Source organism: Bos taurus, chromosome 12, assembly GCF_002263795.3.
Source record: "Bos taurus isolate L1 Dominette 01449 registration number 42190680 breed Hereford chromosome 12, ARS-UCD2.0, whole genome shotgun sequence".
Lineage (NCBI taxonomy): Eukaryota > Metazoa > Chordata > Mammalia > Artiodactyla > Bovidae > Bos > Bos taurus.
Window position 1 is genome coordinate 59,912,659 of NC_037339.1, and position 24,321 is coordinate 59,936,979.

Genomic DNA, 24,321 nt, shown 5'->3' on the forward strand with positions numbered 1-24,321 from the left:
AAACTAGGTCAAGTTTGGATATGTGATATATGTTAGCATTAGAAATTAAGATAATCAACTAAGAAAATCAGGTCAGTGTGCATTCCTAAGCAGGATTGACAGAAGCCAAAATAGTTGTAAAGATCAAGAGATTATAGATTTAGACTTTAGCTTTTCTATGAAAATAGATGCATAGATTGCAACTCCAGTTTCTCTATGATTTAGATGTAATTTTCACTGCAAAAATCAGTTTGTCAACATTTTTATTTTAACGTAAGTTGAGGAAGAAATCTAGCTCTCCAACTTTATGTGCTAGATAAGATTAAATAATATATAGAAAACACACTGCTTGTTTGCTAACTGGCAACAAGGAAGATCTTATTGAACCAAGAAAGTAATTTACCTATAAAAAAGAAAAAAAAAAGGAAATATTTTATTTGTAAGAAAATATTATTTAGCATATTTTCAATATTAAAGAATATGTTTTATTATAGGAAATTTTAATATATTTTTTCAAGCTACTGAAACACTGCATAAAAGAAACCAACTTTATTCAGATGTTATAAGTGTTAATCCTTATCCTCGTCTAATACTTTAAGCAAGGAAAGCTAATCTGGATTTATGTCCTCTGAATAATGTCCTATATTCAAATATGATGTAATCTCTTATTTCTTCCACTTGAAATTTCTATTTTCTTTTTCATTTGCATGCAGCTGTCTTCTATTGTCTTTATATAAATTCCATTATCTGCATCCAAGTAACCAGAAAATCAGGGAAAGAGGTTAAAATCTAACAGAAGAGCAAATGAAATCATAGTGGTTTCATCACATAACATTCATCAGAAAGTCCCTCCTATTGAATTTTTACAGCTTTATTATTTCTGAATTTTATCTAAGAAGTTATACAAGCATAATGAACCAAATGCTTTCTTCTTTTCACGTAACAAACAGAAATTTAAAAACACAGTTCAGTTCAGTTCAGTTGCTCAGTTGTGACCAACTCTGCAACTCCATGGACTGCAGCATGCCAGGCCTCCCTGTCCATAACCAACTCCCAGAGTTTATTCAAAAGTCATGTCCATTGGGTTGGTGATACCATCCAACCATCTCATCCTCTGTCGTCCCCTTCTCCCACCTTCAATCTTTTCCATCATCAGGGTTTTTTCCAATGAGTCAGTTCTTTGCATCGGTGGCCAAAGTATTAGAGTTTGAGCTTCAGCATTAGTCCTTTCAATGAATATTCAGGACTGATTTCCTTTAGGATGGACTAGTTGGATCTCCTTGCAGTCCAAGGAACTCTCAAGAATATTCTCCAACACCACAGTTCAAAAGCACCAATTCTTCAGTGCTCAGCTTTCTTTATAGTCCAACTCTCACATCCATACATGACTACTGGAAAAACCATAGCTTTGACTAGATAGATCTTTGTTGGCAAAGTAATATCTCTGATATTTAATCAGTCTTGTTTTTGCTGACTGTGTAGAGATTCTCCATCTTTGACTGCAAAGAATATAATCAATCTGATTTCAGTGTTGGCCATCTGGTGATGTCCATGTATAGAGTCTTCCCTTGTGTTGTTGGAAACTTCAGGAGTTAGTGATGGACAGGAAGGCCTGGTGTGCTGTGGGTCATGGGGTCGCAAAGAGTCAGACATGACTGAGTGACTGAACTGAACTGAAGGTTTGTCATAACTTTTCTTCCAATATTATTATTAATATTAATTTGGCTTAATTTGAATAGAGCTGTAGAAACATCACAATATGATATCTTACTGCTTTTCATTAAAATTTCACATATTTTCTGAACCTCATTTAATGTCAGATATGGGAATATTTTCTGTGTTCTTCTAAATACTATGCAATTCTGTCATCAAGGTTTCTTCATTTGAAAATGTTTGAACTTATAATTCCAAATCATTCTTTTTTTTTTTCTCATCTTCCTATAACCCCTTGTATAGAGTATAACAAATTTAGAATATGTCAAATGTGCATATAGGATATGCCTAAATGCATATGATTGAAGTAATAATGTTAAATAATTATTCACATATGCTACTGGTACCTCCGGAGAAGGCAACGGCACCCCACTCCAGTACTCTTGCCTGGAAAATCCCATGGACGGAGGAGCCTGGTAGGCTGCAATCCATGGGGTCCCTAAGAGTCGGACACGACTGAGCGACTTCACTTTCACTTTTCACTTTCATACATTGGAGAAGGAAATGGCAACCCACTCCAGTGTTCTTGCCTGGAGAATCCCAGGGACGGAGGAGCCTGGTAGGCTGCAATCCATGGGGTCCCTAAGAGTCGGACACGACTGAGCGACTTCACTTTCACTTTTCACTTTCATACATTGGAGAAGGAAATGGCAACCCACTCCAGTGTTCTTGCCTGGAGAATCCCAGGGACGGGGGAACCTGGTGGGCTGCCGTCTATGGGGTCGCATGGAGTCGGACACGACTCAAGTGACTTAGCATAGCATAGCACTGGTACCTTAAGCATATTTTCCTGTTAATACTTTTTTATCAACTAAAATGTGTAATTTTTTTTCATGTTTTCTGAAAATATACATTGGCTTACACATTATGTGTGTGTGTGTGTGTTAGTCACTCACTCATGTCTGACTCTTTGCCACTGCATGGACTGTAGCCTGCCGAGCTCCTCTGTCCATAGAATTATCCAAGAAAGAATAATGGAGTAGGTAGCTATTCCCTCCTTTAGGAGATCTTTCTATCTTCCTGACTCAGGGATCCAACCTGGGTCTCCTGCTTTCTTCTTTTAATTATAACTTTAAAATTTTAATATATTACTATAACTTTTATAATTATAATTTTAATTTTTTCTTATAATTTTAAATTTGCAGACAGATTCTATCCAGTTGTTTTTTTTATTATTATTCTGAAGTCTTGGTAGATACAATAAGGATTTTGTTAATAGCAGAAGGCTAATAATACTACTTTATGATCAACAAGCTATTTTTCAAAAGATTCCATAGAAGGGTTGCTGTCTGGGTCACAAACTGTATTGGCCTATTTCAAAATAGCACTATTAATTTATATAAAGTCAAAGAGATCTGTGTTCTGTGTAGTTAACTATGAATTTTTGTTTCATGTGTGGTTAACTATGAATTTTTGTTTCATTCCTTTTCAGTGAATATATATTTATTTTAAACATTCTGTATATCCTGATTTTCTGGGTATAGAAAGGGAAAATTACTTTTGAAAATTATATAATCTCAATTTCTTTCTTGTAAGAATTTTCATCTAGTACTCATGCAATCAAATAATGTTTTCATGCTTATACTGCATAATTATTGTAATCTACCCTTTTCAGGGTGGTAGAAAGGATTAAATGTCATGGTCTAGGAGCTTCTTGTTTATTTGGAGACACTTATAATAGGACCTTAAGTGTTAGAAGAGACTAGTGAAGCTAAATAAGGGACAGAGTTAAAATAAAATGAAACAAAATTGTCTCCAGTAAATTGCTTCACTCAACATATATTAAACCTATGAAGTATTAAATCATCAAAGTGCATATATTAAATTTGTGCAATTTTTGTTGTGTCACATATACCTCCACAAAGCTAAAATATAAACATAAACTAGCATAAAATAAAATCTACATTGCAAATAAAAGAGATTCAAATAATTTCTCTGAATGTAATTATATACATTGATGGCTTATTATCAATGTTTTTAAAATGAAAGTTTCTATGAATTATTAATTTATACTTAAATATATGAATCTTTAAAGTGAAAATTTTCATAATGCAGTTTGTCTAAAATTTCAAAGCGTGCAAGGAACTTTCATCTTCAAGTGCAACAAAAGTCAATTTTGGTTGTACAGTGTGTTTATAAATATGAAATTAATCTTTGTCATGTATACTCTCAATAACACATTACATTGCATTGCACTACTTATATTTTATATTTATTTTCTTTTAAGTCAGCATGTTGACTCCATGAAGGTAAATTCCTAAAATTTCAAGTAAAATATCTATGTAGTTTTTACTTTTAATGCTTCTGTGTTTAAAAATCCTTCATTTTCTACAATATACAATCTCTTAGATTCAGAATATTTTAGCACATATAGCACAGAACTATGTTGAAACTACTTTAGGCTGTATTATCCCTCAGTTGACTACATATCATTGTTTATTTAGATCAATTTTTCTAAGAATAGAAAATTATTCTCCTGTTTATGATTATTCATAAGTTAACGACTTCTGCTTGTTTTAGTTAATTTTGAAAATTTCTTAATGCCACTCTGAAATTTTGTTTGCCATTTCCACTCTATTGAAATAATAATTTGTACCCTTTTAAACCCCAGGCCTGTGTAGAAATGACAAGTTGTATTTTTAGGGAATGCCCTGTGAAAATTAATAAAAAGGAAACCTCAACAATTGGGACCTGTGAAGACCTGTAGAGGGAGCTCTTATGTCCTACCACACATGGTCAATTACTGGAACAGGAAAATATCAGTTTCCTCAACAGGAAGACATCAGTTACTGACCCCAACAGAAAGAGATGTACCTCCTACTACAAAACAGGAAGTACAACTACTATCCCTCCCCTGCAGGAGGAAAGAAGACTTCCTTCTTGCCCAATAACAAGCCAGGCCAATGTAAAACATCATCACTCAGCTACAGAAAATCCACTGTTACCCAAACTTTTACTTTCTTCCAATAAATGTTCATTTTCTCTTTCATGATGACTTTTTTCCTTGTCCTGACTTCCTTACTGTAAAAGCCTTCCATGTTGTGTAAAACACACACACACACTCACAAACACACAATGAGTTTAGACAAAATAAATTTGAACTGTCCAAAACAGAGATAAGTTAAAAGTGGTAAACTCAATAATAAAAATTTTTAAATGTGTCATTAAGTAACACAAAATTGTAAGTTGACACATTTTATAACCTCCCATTACAACATATTAATCTGGTAATACATTTGGATTTTTTGTTAATATTACACCTATGTTTACCTAAACACATGTTATAAAAATATAGGTTGTACATCTAACTGAAGAAGAAACTGCAAGGTAAGGACAGAGTATCTTTATCTTAAACAAAAATATCATTAATGATTAAAAGAAATGGAAGAGTTTAAAAATACATGAATCAATCTCAACTCTTTTGATGGAAAGCTGTGTATGTTCATGTTTTCAGCAGAATGGATATTTCTTCTGATATTACTCTTAGAAGTAAGATTTGTCACATAGAATTTTATCAGAAAGATTTGACAAATACAGACAAGGAAAGCCATATTCTGTTCCATTTTTTGTCACATGTTCAGCATCCTGATACATCATAGAAGATAGATTTGACATATTTTTTTCTACGTATTAGTCTGCTTTTAAATATCAGGCTATTTTTCTGTAGCATGGATAAATTTATTCATAAAGTGAGTTACATTCCATACAGTTTACGATGTATAACTGACATGTTTATATAACCATTTAAAAAAATTATGCATTCTCATTCATATCCTTTTATATTATTAGCATAAAAGCAAATTTTGTCAACTAAAGCCTCTTCTGTGTTCAGAACATAGACAAAATACTTTCTGGGTCACTTTGTCTTTGATTTAAAAAACTTTAATGATATGTTAAATTTTCCTTAAGAATATTTTTGGTTTTAACTCATGCGTACCATGTCTAAGTGACTCTATTATTATGTTCCATATGGCTAATTTAGAAAACATTTGTTTTCTTCTTGGTAAACATATTAAGGCAGAAATTATTGTTAAGATATATTAAATTGACATTGAAATGTCACTTTTATTGTCACAATATGTCACAATTATATTTCAAACACAGATACAGAATTTCTTATATGGTTTTGACATTTGGAATAATCAGCAATATTTTTGCAAAAATTGGTATTATTTTGTATCCGCCTCCAAATATTCTTTGTTTCTCATTTTATGTCACTAGCATTAGGTCACAGTTTTCAGCAAGCAAGTTTGATGACAATATTTTACTGAAGTCACAAGTAATGTCTAGAAAAGAGGGTACAATCCTGTGCAACCTGATTCTGGAGTGTGTGGCCATAATAACTGTGTACTTTATATTGCCTCAATTTATATGCATGTATTTTTGCCTGACAAGAGAGAAGTTAGAGTGTATTGTCTCTGTTCAGTAAGTCATTTTAATGTCATGAAATTAAGAAGATGTAAATATAAGTACCACTTTATTCAAGTTTTATTTTCCATACATCTCTAATCATCCTTATAGGCTGACAAACAATGGCTCTGCTATCCAAGTCCTGCCTTCAACCAGTTTTGGTACAAAAAGAAGTGGGTGGTGAATGGGAGTCACATACATTTATTTACTGTTATTTACTAATCTTGATGTCTGCTTTCATGCTTCAATGGCAGATTTGAGTGGTGGCCAAAAAAGACCATATAGACCTCAAAACTTAACATATTTACTATCTGATCCTTTATTCAAAAAACTCACAAAACTTTGAGTTGTAAATTAACTCATTTCCATTCTTTTTTTAAAAACAGCAGTATGCTAGGTTACTGAGGAAATGTCCATTCTCATTCTAGCCATAAATAGATTTTGCTTCTATCTTGAACTATTTGGTTAATTATATTACTTGTCAAAGTTTAATTGGTGTTGTTGACCTAAAACAAATAGACACCAGTTATTTCTCCAGAAAAATTAAAAAAAAAAAAAAAAAGGTTTATTTGGGATCAGTAGAGAATTGTGATTGAGTGTCTGCAACCATGGCAATCCACATGCATGTCCTGCACAGCAAGTGAATGATAATTCTTTTATAGAGATGAAAAGGAGATTGGGAGGGCTTTAGTTAACAGAGTCCATGGCTTTCCATTGATTGAGTTGTACCAGGAGAAGGCTCTTCCTGCTGGGCTCTACTGTCATCACAGGGCATGAAAACTACTTCTTCTGGTCTCCTGATTAATTGAGGTATTTTTTTTCCCCCATTACTGTTATAATTAACATTTTCACCTTTTGAACAAGATCTTTTTCTGAAAGCATTGCTGAGCGACAATAAGATTTTCAAATTTCAGTGGTTTTGATCCCTCAGGAAATAATTTTTTGGGGGTAGTTCCTCACAACAGAGGGAAAGTGCAGAGATTGAAAGCCTATTGAGGTCACATGTAATTAAGTAGAAGGGAGAACACTCAGGCATTTTTTTATTTAAAGTTCATGTATTATCAAGGTCATACACATTGGAGATCATCTGAAGTGTTATGTCATCATCAGAATTTTGTTAACAGATTTCCAATAGGCCAGGTCCAAATATCTTCTCATCCAGAATCTGTCTCATCAGATGTCATGTGCTTCAATTCTGAGAATTGCTTATTTTTGGGTCAACAAATGGTGTGCAAGTTCAGTCAAGCTTTAGTGTCACATGAATCCAAGAGTCTATTCTTGGAATTTTGTTGCACAAGAGTTGGTTAGTAGTACCCAATGGAGGCCTTTCCTTTAAGGATCAAGAGAGTTCTTCTGATCCTTCTTCTGTTAGAGCTCTTTTTCTAACAGACACAATCTCTAGGTTGCAAGATGCAATGCTTAGTGTTTTTGTCTTCTGAGAGTACACTGTGAAAAGACGACTCTTCCAAAACATAATTTTTAAAATAAACAGTTAGACTTTCAAATATTAGAATATCTCTTTTATTGATTGTAGGTCAAAATACTCAGGAACCAAGTGCATTGGGCATGCTGTGACTATCTCAAATAGTAAAAGTTTATGAGTTCCAAAAATAATGGGTCTGAGTTTTAGAAGAACACATGGCAATGATTTTGGCCAAAGTATTTGGAGAGCCACTACAAATTTTGTCAGTTGCATCTTAATTATGCCATTGGTGTGTTTCACTAAACCAGAGAATTGGAAGTGGTAAGCACAGTCAAACTACTGCAACTCTACCAACAGAGTATTCTCTTTTTATCAAACCAATAACTGTTGAACTTCCTTTTTTTTTTTTTTTTTTTCCTGAGGCCAATGTTACACTTTGCTAGACAGTTTTTCTAAGATTTCATGTGGGGAAATATCCCTTTGGACCATTACAGAGGATTAACTGTTGCAGGTTCCTTTAAGGGCAGCATTTCTTGTGGAAATCTCAGCAAAGTGATTTCCCTTAGTTTCCAAAAGTCAAGTTTAGAATGCCTCATAATCTAAATGATAAAGTTGCATGTCAATGTATTGCAGCCAATAATTCCTGAATACACAAGGCATTTTTAAATTTATTTCCACTGAAAGTAAGAAAGCCTTATTTCATAATATTCCAAAATCATGAACTATTCCAAAAGTGTATCTACCATGAGTATAAATATGAAAAGCTCTGCCTTTGGCTAAAGTCCAAGCCTTTTTAAGAGCATCTGATTTAGTCTGTTGGGCTGAAGTAACCACAGGTAAATATTCTGCCTTAACAACATCAAAATGAGTTGTAATGGCATACCCAACATACTATTTGCCATTGTCCACTCTTAAATAAGAACTTTTAGTAAACCTTGAGAAGTCAGCCTTACCCAGTGGAATTTCCTGTAGATCATCGCAAGGAGTCAAGAGGTGATCTCTCAATGGAAGGCAGTCTTGGGGGACTTCATTAGTGACAGGGAAGAAGAGTATCAGGGTCGAGTTTGTTACAGTGTAGAAGAGTTATGTGAGAAGCAGTTAAAATGACTTCACAGGAGTGAGTTAGCTGACTAAGAAATGTTGAATATGATGAAATTCGGGAAAGCTTCTTCTGTGTGAGGTATAAACAATGGTTACAGGAGATCCTGCAACAATTTTTCTTTGTGGATTTAACCAAAAGGGCAGTAGCTGTAAAGGCTCTAAGGAAAGGGGTATATTCCTGTGCTTTAGGGTTCACTTGTTGGCTTTACTATGCTATCAATTGATAATGTTTCCTGTATTTTGGTCCAAACTCCAAGGCATTCCCTTCCTTTGCAAATAAGGAAAAGGGGAATCTGATCATTGTGAATCCCAAGGGTAGTTGAGTTCATCAAAATCAGTTTTAAAGCCCTGAAGATTATGTTATCTGGTTCTTCCCATAGAGTTGGGTCTGGGGGTTATTGTTCAGTAAAACATAAAGAGGTTTGGTTATAAGGGAGAAATTTGGAATCCAACTTAGGCAATAACCAACTATCTTAGAAAAACCTCATGGTTGGCACTTAGTTTTGAGTTTGGGGAAACTCAGGGCACATTGATTATGGTTTCAGTGTGATTATGGTTTCAGTATGTCACTACGAACAAAGCTAGTGGAGGTGATGGAATTCCAGTGTGAATGTGATGCTGTGAAAGTGCCGCACTCAATATGCCAGCAAATTTGGAAAACTCAGCAGTGGCCACAGGACTGAAAAAGGCCAGTTTTCATTCCAATCCCAAAGAAAGGCAATGCCAAAGAATGCTCAAACTACCGCACAATTGCAATCATCTCACGCGCTAATATAAAGTAATGCTCAAAATTCTCCAAGTCAGGTTTCAGCAATACATGAACCATGAACTTCCAGATGTTCAAGCTAGTTTTAGAAAAGGCAGAGGAACCAGAGATCAAATTGCCAACATCCGCTGGATCATTGAAAAAGCGAGAGAGTTATTTCTGCTTTATTGACTATGCCAAAGCCTTTGACTGTGTGGATCACAATAAACTGTGGAAAATTCTGAAAGAGATGGGAATACCAGACCACCTGACCTGCCTCTTAAGAAACCTATATGCAGGTCAGGAAGCAACAGTTAGAACTGGACATGGAACAACAGACTGGTTCCAAATAGGAAAAGGAGTACACCAAGGCTGTATATGGTCACCCTCTTATTTAACTTCTATGCAGAGTACATCATGAGAAATGCTGGCCTGGAAGAAGCACAAGCTGGAATCAAGATTGCTGGGAGAAATATCAATAACCTTAGATATGCAGATGACACCACCCTTATGGCAGAAAGTGAAAAGGAACTAAAAAGCCTCTCGATGCAAGTGAAAGAGGAGAGTGACAAAGTTGACTTAAAGCTCAACATTCAGAAAACGAAGATCATGGCATCCGGTCCTATCACTTCATGGGAAATAGATGGGGAAACAGTGGAAACAGTGGCAGACTTTATTTTTTGGGGGTCCAAAATCACTGCAGATCGTGCCTGCAGCCATGAAATTAAAAGACATTTCTTGGAAGGAAAGTTATGACCAAACTAAACAGCTTATTAAAAAGCAGAGGCATTACTTTGTCAACAAAGGTCTGTCTAGTCAAGGCTACAGTTTTTCCAGTAGTCATGTATGGATGTGAGAGTTGGACTATAAAGAAAGCTGAGCACCGAAGAATTGATGCCTTTGAACTGTGGTATTGGAGAAGACTCTTGAGAATCCCTTGGACTGCAAGGAGATCCAACCAATCCATCCTAATATCAGTCATGGGTGTATTGGAAGGACTGATGTTGAAGGTGAAACTCCAATACTTTGGCCACCTGATGTGAAGAGTTGACTCATTGGAAAAGACCCTCATGCTGGAGTGGGGTTGGAAGCAGGAGGAGAAGGGGATGACAGAGGATGAGATGGCTGGATGGCATCATCGACTCGATGGACATGAGTTTGAGTAAGCTCTGGGAGTTGGGATGGACAGGGAGGCCTCTCATGCTGCAGTTCATGGGGTCACAAAGTGTCAGACACGACTGAGCGACTGAACTGACTGACTGACTAAGGACACCTTGAAATCTATCTAGACCCAGGTGTAACTCTTGCTCTGATACCAGATGTCCTAAATATTAAACCTGGATTTGGGAAAACTATATTTTTTCTTTTTCAACCTTAAATTTCTTTAAATTTAAAAGCTTTAACAAGTAAATGCTGTCTTCCTGTAAAGAGTCTTAAGACGGAGAGAGAAGCAAATCATCCACATATTGCAGTACAGTAGAACCGCTAGGGAACTTTATATCATCCAAGTCATCCTTGAGAATTTGTCAGGAATAAAAAGGACTCTCAGTAGAACCCTGAGAATTACTGTCCTGGTAGATAATTTTTCTTATCAAGTGAAGTCATCAAGGTATTGCTAACTTTATCAACTGAAATACTAAAGAATGCACTGCATAAATCAATTACAGTAAAAAAAAATGTCCAATGGAAATGAATGTTAGTAAGTGTGAGGGTTAGGAACAACTGTGTGTCAACTAGTAACAATGCTCTTTATTCCTGGGAGATCCTGGCCACATCTCCACCCCTCGTCTTCAGGTTTCTCACCAGTAAAACGGGACTATTACAAGGGCCAGTACAGTGGACAATTAGGCCTTGAGCCTGATGATCTTTCATTACGGGCTTCATGCCTTGAAGAGCTTCTTATGGGATATTGATTAATTCTGGGAAGAGGTCTGTGGGGTCTATTTGAGTCTTAAAGAGAGGCAAGTTGTGAAAGGTTACCCTTACCACACTTTACTACTCAGGAAACAAATGGTACTTGTATGATACTTGTAAATTCTAACATTTACTTTCATTTGGCCAAAATAGCAAAAATAGCACACAGAAATCCACCAAATTACCAGGTCACAGGATTTGAAACCGTTAGTCATTTCCATGATCACTATGGTTACAATAATATGGCCTGTGATAATTCATTTCGGAAAGTTTTGCTTGTCTCACAAGGAAAAAAGAGCAAATTTTGAATTTACAAATAAGTGATGTAGTGATGAGAATTAAGAATATATGTATTTTTAATTTCTCTAATCTGATTATCATTCAGAAAAATATCTTTCATGTGTCTGACCATACCTCGATTTCTCTCGATGATGAGAATTAATATTTAATGAATGTTTTCTGTTCTTAAAATTAGAGTATTAACTTTTTAAAAGTTATTAGGCAACACCCTATGGACTGAAGAGTACACTGAAATTATGTGGGCTCATTATATTTTTCAGAGAATCATGAGCTCATTGTAAAGTTGCAAGTTTTTCTAGACTGTGGGTTTCTGGTATCTTTTTAATGGCATGCTTGACTATCTGACCAAATCAAACTTCTTTATAGATGTTTCATGCACACATTCTCCCATAGTTGCCTAAATTGTATTGAAAGACAGAGACAGATAAGGGGAAAGATGCAATTCTTTTTAAAGAAAATGAAAAGACAACTATATAAAATTAAAATGACCAAAAAATAATTATGTGATATGCAAAACTTGATCATTCAATAGTCATCTTGTTGGCACTGACTTATATTGCATAATGAGAGAAACTAGTGTTTATTTAGAGCATTCTTCTCTTAGAACTTTTCAGTTCAATTTAATTGCAGCTTTAGTTATTGTAACACACAAGAAATTAAGTTGTTTACTAAATTCATTAGAATAATTGCACAGATTATATTACATGCTTTAAAGGTAAATGCCTGTGTCTCATCCTACTTCTTTTAAATTACTACAGTTCTACACTACTTTTCTCCTTCATAATCTTTAGTTTGGTTCAGGACATACAATCTTTTTCTAAATTCATAAAAGCAACATGAAAGGACATCATTTTTACCTTAAAATCTTTAAGGTAAATTTATATATGTATAATTAACTTAATTTAAGTAAAAATTAAAGTTCTTAAATTGGCTTATTGCTGATTGCAATTGTTTTTGCATAATGAAAATTAAATTATCTTGATAGGAACATATTATTAGAGATGATTATACAATTTTCCAGAATTCAGTGGTTCAAAGCTTTTCAGTAACACAAATATATAACTGACAAATAGTGGAAAATCTAATATAATACTTGCAGATTTTTTATTTAATAATGATGCTATCTATTGTTACTTGAATTAAAAAAAGGGAGAGAATAGAATTAAATATTGTTTAATTTCAAATGAGTTCATAATTTGGATTTCAATGGTTAAATCCATATCAAAATAATAAAATAGGAGATTAGTTTTACTAAACTTGATATCCCATCACTTAAATAAGTTAAACATCATGATATATATTATGAATAAATGATGTACACTGAAATTCTAGTCAGTTTTAAAAAACTAATTTTTTTTATTTTAAAGCAATTGCAAATTAACTTTGCAAAGTTAGAATAGTTTATTATGCATTATAGCTATTTTACTTTAGCTTAAAAGCAATTGTTTCATTTAAGTGTTTCTATTTCTATGATATTTGATCATGGCCTGGATGATGACTCTGTAATATTTTAAGATGTCAAGACACCATCTGGACTGCATTTCAAATGATATGTTTGTGGGTCTTGCATAGATTGTTTGGATTATAGAATAGCTGGAATCATAAACAGATATGGCATGTAGAATATACCATTCGGTAAAAGCTGACTGTTGTTCCCAGAATATGGGAATAAATTACTAACTCCTTCAAGCTACTTAATTTTATAAATTTGTTTTATTGTATACATATATAAAATGTTGCAACTGAAAAGAAGTTACATTATGAAATAAAACCCAAAGTTTGAGAAAAGTAATGAGTTGATTTACATAAGGAGCCAGGGGACTCTCTGGGAGCTTTAGCATTCCCCTCAGAATGGCTATGGCCAAGATGCAAATGCAGAAGAAAGAAATAAAAATACCCAGGAGGAACTCACAGGAGTGAGTTCTAGGGAGGACTGAATCTGGAAAGTTAACACAAGCTATAGAAAAAGGCCAAGAGTGATCATGAAGAGTTCTGGTTCTTGCAGTATGTGAAGCTATATGTAAGTCATCATTCAAGGCAACTTGGAGGAATTGAGATTAATCTGGTTTAATTTGTTCCCTTCCTCCAAGAGTTTACAGATCAGTACAGGAGAATATTGTGCACATGGTTGAAGTGGATGAAGTAGAACAAAATGCTCTAAACAAAATATAGATAAAGCCCAATGTAAATTCTAATGTATCTGAAAGGCCATCTTGGAAGAGGCAACACTAAGGATGGATAAGTTTTAAAAATGCATGGACATGATTGCCGGAGTTCAGCTCCGGTGGATCCAGGGAATTCGAAGCGGGGACGGTGTCGGCGAGGATCAGGAAACAATTGCTTAATTAAATGTTAATTAAGGATATAAAGAGTGGTTAAATAAGGATAGCTCAGTGAGGAAATGCAGTGGAGAAAAGAGGCTGAATAATTCAGCCAGAAGGTAAGAGAAAGAATGACACGGTGAGACCAAGTTTCGGTGAACAAGGCCCGCACTTTATTTTCCAAAGTAGTTTTTATACCTTAAGTTATGCATAGAGGATAATGGGGGAAGGGGTAGAGTCATGCAGTAAGCCAGGCTTTCTTCCTGAAAACTTATCATATGCAAAAGTTTAGGTGATTTGCATCATCTTCTGGCCCGGAGGCCTGTTAACATTTTAATACCCTTTCTTCAGAAAACTTATTTTCTCTAAAGGTGATTAGTCAGGTGCCACCCTCCAAAAGCATTAGATAAAGTTGCATTCCTACAGGGCAAAGGTGTGGTGGGCTATAACAAGAAAAAGAATTAACTCAAGGGTCCAAGGTTACAAACATTAAAACTACTACCTTCATTTCTATACACCAATTATATCAATCAATACACTGCCAGGGACACAGTAGGTAAGGGATATGGAGACTTAGCAGCAAGCATTGGCCCAACAAGTGAAAAACCCTTCACCAATACAATTTCTAATCAATCTTTTAACTGTTCAAAGGAGTCTGTATTCAGACAATTTAGAACATCTCATGCCTCTCACAGTTGTGAACTAAAACACTCTTGTCACACCCAGGAACTTTATTAACTGGAGCTGTAATTTAACTCTTTTTCAGAGAGAAGTGGTGGGGGACAGCCCCCCATAAAGTCAGAAGTGTAGGTGAGAGCACAAAGCAGTAAAGTAGGCAGACTCTGGTTTTGGGGGTAGATGCTCGAGAATTTCCAGGGGGACTCCTGAGGCTCGATCCTGCCTTTGCGTATGCCGAGCCTCCTTCCTTGTGACCTTTGCCCTGGGCAGAGTTCCTCACGCTGGCTCCTGGCATCTCCCCCTTTTTTATTTCTTAAAACAGCCAGATGCATCTCAGTCGCGAGATTCTGAATGTTCTGTCAAAGAATCCTGACAATACAAGGAAGAATGATTAGGAGAAGATTAGACAGGATGTTTTTTCCAGAAATAAAGTTAGAGAAGGTGTGAAAAAAGTCATTAGCTGCTCCAGCGGTGGTAAAATCCAGTCGAGAGTGTTCCAAGGTCTATTTGATTATGAAGTTTCCCGAAGTCCAGGCCAATGTTAGAACTGTTCCAAACACCTGAAATATGATTTTTGATTTTTTCCCATTCATAATCTGTCTTGTTTACCTTCAAAAATGTCACGTATATTCACCGGTAATCAGCATGGCATGACAGAGCCATTTTCACTTTTAAAGCCTGTAACTCAGTCCCAATATGTATTATTGCCTCTTTCAAAGTGTCTACTCTCATCTCCAATTTTCTATCTATAACTTCCTGTATTGCTAGAGTTAGAGAAACATTTTTAGACATGGATCAACATATTGGGCAGTATGCTCTTGTTGAGTCAATGATATTGCTGCCGCAGTAACAGAAGTAATTGCTGCTATTAAAGCTGATATTCCTAAAATAAGTAAGCCCACAAATCTCCATTGTCACATTAAATCCTGCAGTTGTTGTAACACAGCAAGACCATAATTACATCAATAAGTGGTTACATCATAAGATAAGGTGGACGTTGTAACTCTACAAAGGAGCAAACATTATATTGAGGGTGTAAACAAGATGAGAGCATATGCATTGCTCACAAGTCACTACATTAGGTCCACCAGTGAAAGTCATATGTACATTAAGTTTTCCAGAATCATTGGTAAAGAGAAAAACATAAGGAGAGGGTAGACAAGCCAAAACAGAATAAGTAGAATTATTTTCTGGTTGGAGTTCGCGCTGCAGCAGCCTCGTCAGTCTCGCCGGGATCTCAGATGTTTATCTTGCCTCCCCTGCCGGAGGGCGCCGCCCCTGCTCCCTCGCTGAACCAGACTCGGGCTCAGCGGCGGCCAAGCGAGCTCAGACGCTGGTGGGGCTACCAGCTGCGAGCACTGTGCTCTGGGCCCTGGCAGCCAGGCTGGTCCGGCCTGCAGCTCCCAACGCGCGGCTGTTCTGTGCTGCGGCAGCAGGGGCAGAGGAGTGCCCCTCTTCTTTTGTGATAGAAACAATGGGGGAACCGGATGTCTGGGGGACTGCAACATGGCGAATCAGCCTGTCTGGGATCTAAATTGGAGAATTTGCGTCCTGTGGAAAAATACAAGCACATCCTTGACTGCTAGTTAATAATGGGTCAGGACCCTTCCATTGTCCAGAGAGGAGGTCCTTCCATTTTACCAATGGCTTTGTATCTTGTTGTTTCAGATGAATCAGCATTTAGGTTATTTATTACAAAGAGAGCATGTTGTAAGATCTGATGGGGGGAACTATACTTAAATTCCCCTTCCTTTAATTTTTTGAATTTGTGTTTTTAATGTTTGGTGTGCTCTATCTGCTATAGCTTGTCCCTGGGGATAATAAGGGATGCCTGTGTTATGTTTTATTTGAAATTTTATACAAAATTTTTGGCATCTGGAAGAGGGAACTGTATCTAACAGGGAAAATAACTGGGTGTCTAGATACAAAATTTAACAAAACATTGGAGGGTAAATGATGCAAAAATTTGACCAAAACAGTTTTCTATAGCAATCTGTCAGTTTTCATCAAACATTAGAAGAGCATCAAGTTGTTCCTTATTATATGGAATTACAATTTCTGATGGCTGTTTACCAAATAATTCAATGCTCTGCTTTTTTCCTTTAATATCAAAGTAGCTATCAATCCTGGATAAGAAGCCGCTACTTTTTTAGTTTGAGCGGGAAGATGGACCCACTCTAGGGGGCCGTTTTGCCATAAAACCAATTTTTTTTCTGGCTACCCCAATTACACCTATGGGGGTTTTATGGCAAAGGAATTGTCAAGCAGTTGTCAATTTAATTTTTTAAATTTTTAATATTTACATTTTAACTTATAATACTCAGATTTTACAATGGAAAATGGTCATAAGTTGCTAAGTTAAAAGACAGTATTTCTAGATTTAATAAGAAGTGATTGTTTGCATGCATGCTGAGTTGCTTCAATCATGCCCAACTCTTTGTGATCCTATGGACTGTAGTCCACCAGGCTCCTCTGTCCATGGGGTTCTCCACGCAAGAATACTGGAGTGGGTTTTCATGCCCTCCTCCAAGAAGTGATTGCTTGTATCTTTTCAAACATTACTTTAAATCTGTTAGGACTCTTTTTTTTCCCTGTATCTATTTTCTCCATTTAATAGATTATTATACGATTTTTATTTTCTTTTAGCATTTGCTTTTGGACCACATTGTACTTTTTTTTTTTAGAATGATTATATCTCATTTGGATTATTTTTGGGGGAAATTTTTGTCCAGATATTATTAATAGAATTTTTTTATTGAGGTTTACTTTAATATTATTTCCTCATTCTCTGACCTATAAGAGTAAGATTAATGATGAGGATTGACCTTAGTTGTCTTCCAACCTGTCCCAATCACTTTATTCAATTCTACATATTATCTAGAATTAAATTTCACAAAAAAGAGAGTATAGATTCTTACACCTAACAGCTAAGATCATCAAGATTCAAAAAGTTTAAATATTTTTATAAATGTTTGAGCAAAGTCACCCTGATGCCAAAATCTATGGCTTCTCCATGGCCAGATGCTAGTATATTTCCAGCGAATTCAACAAACTTGTATTTTGAGACTATAGCTTAATTTTCTGTCCTTTCCAAGGTATGTATGCCTGACAGCATTTTAAAGCTGAATATACTCACAGTATATATTGAATACCTGGAGGAAGAAAGGAATCTATCTTTACATATTACTCCATGAACATCAGAAGATCAATCTGTCAAAGTACTATATTTATAAGACAAACAATGGGCTAACCTATTTAAACAAACACTTTGCTCTGGAGAGGTCAAAATACTGAAACTGATGACCCAGCAGGCACTCTCTCTTCATTTCTTCATTTTTTTCTTCCAGAAAGCACTTTGTATTGTAATACATGTCCTTGGAGAAACTACATGTTTAATACTTAGTCTATTTAATATTTTAACTCTGAGCTATTGTTCACTGAGGCAGAAATTTGGACACTGAAGTCATACAACTAAATCCTATTAGAAGGCTAAGGAATCTACTTAAAATTTCAGAATGTTGATCTGGGCCATTTGCAGTGAATTGCAATGAAGCAGAAAATACATTTTAGAGTTTGCTGTATTAGAGATAATGGAACAACTTTGCTCAAGAACAGAGATAATTTAAATATTTCTTTTGTTTCATATACAAGCTCCCTGTATGTTTCAGAGTAACTTTTATTGTACAGTGCTTATCTCTGAGATTTTAATATGACTATGACAAATTATTAGCTTCAAATGCCTATTCCCTGTACTTATTGTTATACAACTCTCACCATTTCTATGAAACTAGTTTTCCTTTTTGTTGTTGTTTTCCTGACTTTCGCATGCAAGACAGATCTTGACCTCTCACTGTGTCACTGCTCTGTTGAGATAGCTGTCACATATTTGCAGCTGTGCTCTGAATGCTTTGTTTATTCAGTATCTCTGGCTCACTGTTTTCCATGTTTTTGATGGCATTATCTCAGCTTAATCCATTGGCAATGTGAATCAAATTAGTTCCATAGATGTGTGAAAGGAGAAGTGAAGGGAAAAGATAATAATCAAAAAATGAGAGAGGTTTTAGAGTTTCATTGGTTGTGGATTTCCAAAGTAAAAATTTGGGAATTCTTTCAGAATGGGTTAGATGGGATTTTTACATACCAATTATAGTGCCATTTAGCTTTGTCATACATCCAGGTCAAGGATAGTGCTATTGACCTGAAACAAATATACTGCCAATATTTGTCCAGTAAAGACAGATTTATTCAGGATCAGCAGATTATTGAAATTTGGGGTCTACAACCATGTTGAGTCAAATGCAAGTTCCCCGTGGGGCAAGGGAAGGAGAATGTTTTTACAGAGAGGAAAAGGAATTTGGGAGGGCCATATAAACAGAGAGTCCATAACTTTTCATTGGCTGAGTTCTCGCCAGAAAAAAGGAGACTTTCTTTCTCTTGGGATTGGCTATTGTCAGAAGGCTTGGGACCTACCCCTCTGGTCTCCAAATTCTATTTAATTTAGGCTTCTGTTTATTAATGTTTTTACAGCAAAATGGTTTACCTATAAATTACAATTTGATTTTGAAGAATTTATAAATAGTAATGCAAATTTGGCTTCAATGCCTAAGGTGAAGAATTTATTGTTCTTAAACAGAAAACCTGGGAAGTATCCATAAAGCATTCTAAGACACTTTCTAAAATGGGCATTTGTAGTTTGTCTTCAAGTTTTTATGTCATCCAATTAATACATTTTTATGGAACTCACCTCATGATGACTTATGTGGAGAATCTTACTGCTTCTTCAGTTTACCAGGTACATCTCACATTCCTATGAAGTAAGCTGAGCTTTGTTTATCCAATGTGTTTATAATATGTGTATACTGTGTATATGCTAACTGCAGTCAGTTTTCAAAGTTAACAAAAAAGCCTCTAGTCTCAAAGATTCTATAATTTAGTGGAAAGTTTTGATAGAATTTACTCAGTTGATTTATTTTCTACCTTACTTGATCATGCTTCTCAAAAATATCTGTATATTTATTATAGTCTGCGTTTCTTTAACTTTCAGTTTTCCCAACTCTTCTCTCTATATATAAATTGAAACTAGGTACTTTGCTCAGCTTACCTCTAATGATAACATGATTTATTCTCTGCTGCTACTGCTGCTGCTAAGTCGCTTCAGTCGTGTCCGACTCTGTGCGACCCCATAGACGGCAGCCCACCAGGCTCCCCCGTCCCTGGGGTTCTCCAGGCAAGAACACTGGAGTGGGTTGCCATTTCCTTCTCCAATGCATGAAAGTGAAAAGTGAAAGTGAAGTCGCTCATTTGTGTCCGACTCAGCGACTCCATGAACTGCGGCCCACCAGGGTCCTCCGTCCGTGGGATTTTCCAGGCAAGAGTAATGGAGTGGGGTGTCATTGCCTTCTCCGGATTTATTCTCTAGCTATCCTTATAAATGTCATTCTGCTATCTTCATCAACATGATTTGTGACTCTACTATTCTGGAAATTCTTGTCCAGGTAGATAAAAATTTCTGACTTTATCGCTCATTTTAGAAACTTCCCCAAGCCTCATTTAAATAAGCATCAACATGTTCAACTTTTCTATCTATAGTATCAGATGATTAACTCCAAGATTGTTCAAACCTTGTCAAGTTGTGTAAGTATTTTTTGAAAGCCATGACTTAACAATCTGGGAGGCCCACAGAGACCTAATCAAGCTCTTTATCCTTGTTAAAGCCCAAGAACTTTTAACACAGAAACCGTACTTCTCTTGGCTTTCTGGCTTGAGTGCCTCTTGAAACACTGTGATGACAGTTAATTAATTTTGTTGCATCCAAGTTTCATTTTTTTATAGTAAATCTCAAACACTAAATGAATTTTATAATCTTGGGTCAAAATAACAAACATATCTACATGAAAAGGAATTAAGTTAAACAAAAAAAAGCAAACAAAAAAACTTTTACAATTCCTTTATCAGATCAGATGTGAAAATCCCTTTGTGTCAGGACACTCTTATTGTTTCTCTCTGTCTTTGTCCTTTTTATTATTTGTTATAAGAGGAAAGTATGTAACAAGAAAGACAGACGAACTCCAATAAGCCCACTCTTCAAGCCAAATTTAATGAATGAAAAATCTTATACCAGCATTCCTCAATTAAGCTACCTCAGGTCACTTAACAAAAATTTATAGACTGTCCATAGTCATGTTTTGTTTTGTCCGTAAATATTTAAATCTAAGAGAGATCTCTATTTAGCGATGCTCTCTTTCTGACACAAAGTGAAAATTATTTGGGCAAGAAGTTGAAAATACCAAGAAGAGTTTCGAAATAACCTAAATGTATCTATTTCAGTCTAAGTTTTAGTCTTAACCCTTTCCAGAACCAATGGTTAATTTATAAATGCATTTATACTTTAACCTGCTGTGGATAACTGTTATTTAAATCACATAATCTCACTATTGACAATTTAGAATTATAGCGGCCAATTGGAGAAACTTGATAGAGACAAACTTTATTTCCTGAAGAGTATCTTAGAATTGAAAAGGAGCAATGACATTTCAAATATTAAATATAAATGTTTAATTTTTTCAGAGAATAGTCTGCATTATTTGAAATGAAAGTTACATTTTTTTAATTAAATTCACAAAGTTATAAAACCATTATCAGAAAATAAGTCTAGAATATTTTCATCAGCCTTCCAAAAACTTTATATACTGTAGCTCCTGTTTTTCTTCCCCCTAGCTCCACCCTACCACTGACTTTCCCAGCCCTTAGGCAAACAATAATCTCCTTTCTATCTCAATAGAGTTGAATGTGTTGGACATTTCATTAAAATTGAATTAGGTAGTGTGTAATCTTTTCTTACTATTTGCTCTCACATTGCATGTTTTCAAGATTCATTTATGTTGAAGCATGTATCAGAAATTCATTTCTTCTTGCTGAGTAATATTTCATTGTATGGGTAACCATGGTGTGTTTATTCATTCAGTGGTTTGGTGTTGCTTTCACTTTTAGTATATTAATACAATGAATGCTGCTGCTGCTGCTGCTAGGTCGCTTCAGTCGTGTCCGACTCTGTGTGACCCCATAGATGGCAGCCCACCAGGCTCCCCTGTCCCTGGGATTCTCCAGGCAAGAATACTGGAGTGGGTTGCCATTTCCTTCTCCAATGCATGAAGGTGAAAAGTGAAGGTGAAGTCGCTCAGTCCTGTCCAACTCTGAGCGACTCCACGGACTGCAGCCTACCCAGCTCCTCCATACATGGGATTTTCCAAGCAAGAGTACTGGAGTGGGGTGCCATCGACATATGCTTTAATATCTCTTTCATTTGTGCTTAAAAGAGTGAATTTTTTAGGTCATATGGTAACACTATCTTTGCCATTTTGAGAAACTAAAAAACTATTTTCCAAATAAGTTGAAGCATTTTGTATCTTCAACAATAGTGCAGGAGCATTCCTGTTTCTGCACACTCTCAGTAGCACTTGTATTGTCTGTCTTTTTTATTGCATGTGAGCATGCTCATATCCACTAAATATATGTGAAATGTCATGTCATTATTCCATATCTGCATTCTCTTAATGTAATAATCATGAACATCTTTTTTTGTGTGTCTTTGTCCTATGTATATGACTTATTTGCCAAACTATTTAAGTCACTTGCCATTTTTTAAAAAGGTTGTATATATTTTGTATTATTGGATTGTAAGAATTCCTTATAAGGAACCTCTTAAGGGAGCTATTTTAGTATCTGTCTGTCTTCCTTACAATATACTAAAAAATAAAACCATATATTTTACAATTGCAGGTCTACTTTCTCCAGTGTTCGTTTGGATCACAATAGCTATATCCATTTGCTTCTTCCTAAAGAAACCATCAATCTATATGGTTCAGATGGTCTCTTGAGGTTCTCTCTTAAATTCACAAGTTTTCAAATGGGACCACCAGTTCCTTAAATTTCCATATGTTTCTAGTCTTATACAGCAGGTGGATGATCTTTGTTATATTCTAATAATGAGGTGAAATATAAGACATTACATCCATCAGCTTAATGTTTTATCACCCATAAGGCATATGATTTTCAAAGAAAGCTATAATTTTGTCCCAATAAAATGGTTTTCCTATGACAAGATTTATCCTATGATGTTAAACTCCTATACTGTTGAAAGACCATGCACTGATTAAAATTTTCCCAGCCCTGTAACTAAAAGACAATTGAAAGGATTCCAGTGCCTTAATGACAATTGCAGGCAATTAATTACCAAATGATATTAAATTGTCACACCACTGTATAAATTAACTATGTTTTTAGCAACTCCATCTCTTCCCAGAGAACCTCAATACAAATGTGTGCTCGGTTGCTCAATTGTGTCCAACCTCTCAATGCCATATACTGTAGCCTTCCAGTCTCCGCTGTCCATGGAATTTTCCAGGCAGGAATACTGGAGTGGGTTGCCATTTTCTACTGCAGGGGATCTTCTTTTAAAAGTTAAAATTGGCTCTTTAATCATTTTCCTCTCTCCTTACTGTGAACATTAGGTAATAACATCAGAAATACATCCCCTGAGCCCAAAATTTCATCTTATCCATCTTCCTAGATTATGTATGAGGAGTGGTTAATCATTTTAGTTACAATATGTTGATCTCACTTGCTCCTTACTTCATTGTCCTCTGTGATAAAAGTACAAACATAAATGTTCACATTCTTCTGTTTCTTCCCTGCTTACATTCAAGCTGCTGAGTTCTGTTAGAGTAAATCATAACGCATGACAAACAGGTACTACTATTAATTCATCACAGGAACATCAACATGGTAAAAGGGCAAAGAAGGTTACCTGCCATGTCAGTGCATTGTGACCATCTACCATCAGCCATTGCAGTTGCTTCCTAAGGTGCACCCTGATGGAGTTAAGAACGGAGAAATGCAGAATAATGGCCCTATATAGTTAAGGTACATATCAAGGTAATACTTGCAATAAGCTCAGATGCTTACTTCTTCCCATAAATAGGAAAGCACTCAAATCATTAACTTGAGATGACTGAAGCTTTGTTTTTGTTTTGTTTTGTGACTAGCAGCAGTATTTTGATGTTCAGCTACCGTTTTTTGTTTTCCTAAGACGTCTTCATTTCCTGCCTCCTCCCTTATCTCTTGAGACTAGTCCTGCAGAACTGAAAAAAAGACTGACTTCCCAGGCTATAGCCCACAATAAGGCTATAGGGGATTCCCAGGTAGTGCAGTGGTAAAGAATCTACCTGCCAGTGCAGGTGACACAAGAGTTGCATGTTCAATCCCTGGGTTGGGAGAGCCCCTGGAGTGGGAAATGGCAACTCATTCCAGTATTCTACAGAACATTCCATGGACAGAGGAGCCTGGCAGGCTATAGTTCATGGGGTCGCAGAGTTGGATGTAACTGAGCAACTGAGCACAATAAAGCACAATTTCCAGCTTCTAGGCTAGGTCTTTTCACATAACTTTAGTGTTTTAATTTGATAGTCTTCATGAATTTTTACTTTTATACTCCACAGTAGAATTGTGAATAACAATAAAATCCCTAACACATCTCTAAGTTGATGACTAAAATTTTTTACAATATAAAATTGCAAAGATGTAATTTCTGGAGTACTGTATATTATAAGCATTAAATAAATTTTAATTAAAATTTTAGAATGGGGCTTCCCTGATAGCTCAGTTGGTAAAGAATTAGCCTGCAATGCAGGAAACATGTGTTTAATCCCTGGCTTGGGAAGATCCCCTGGAGAAGGGAG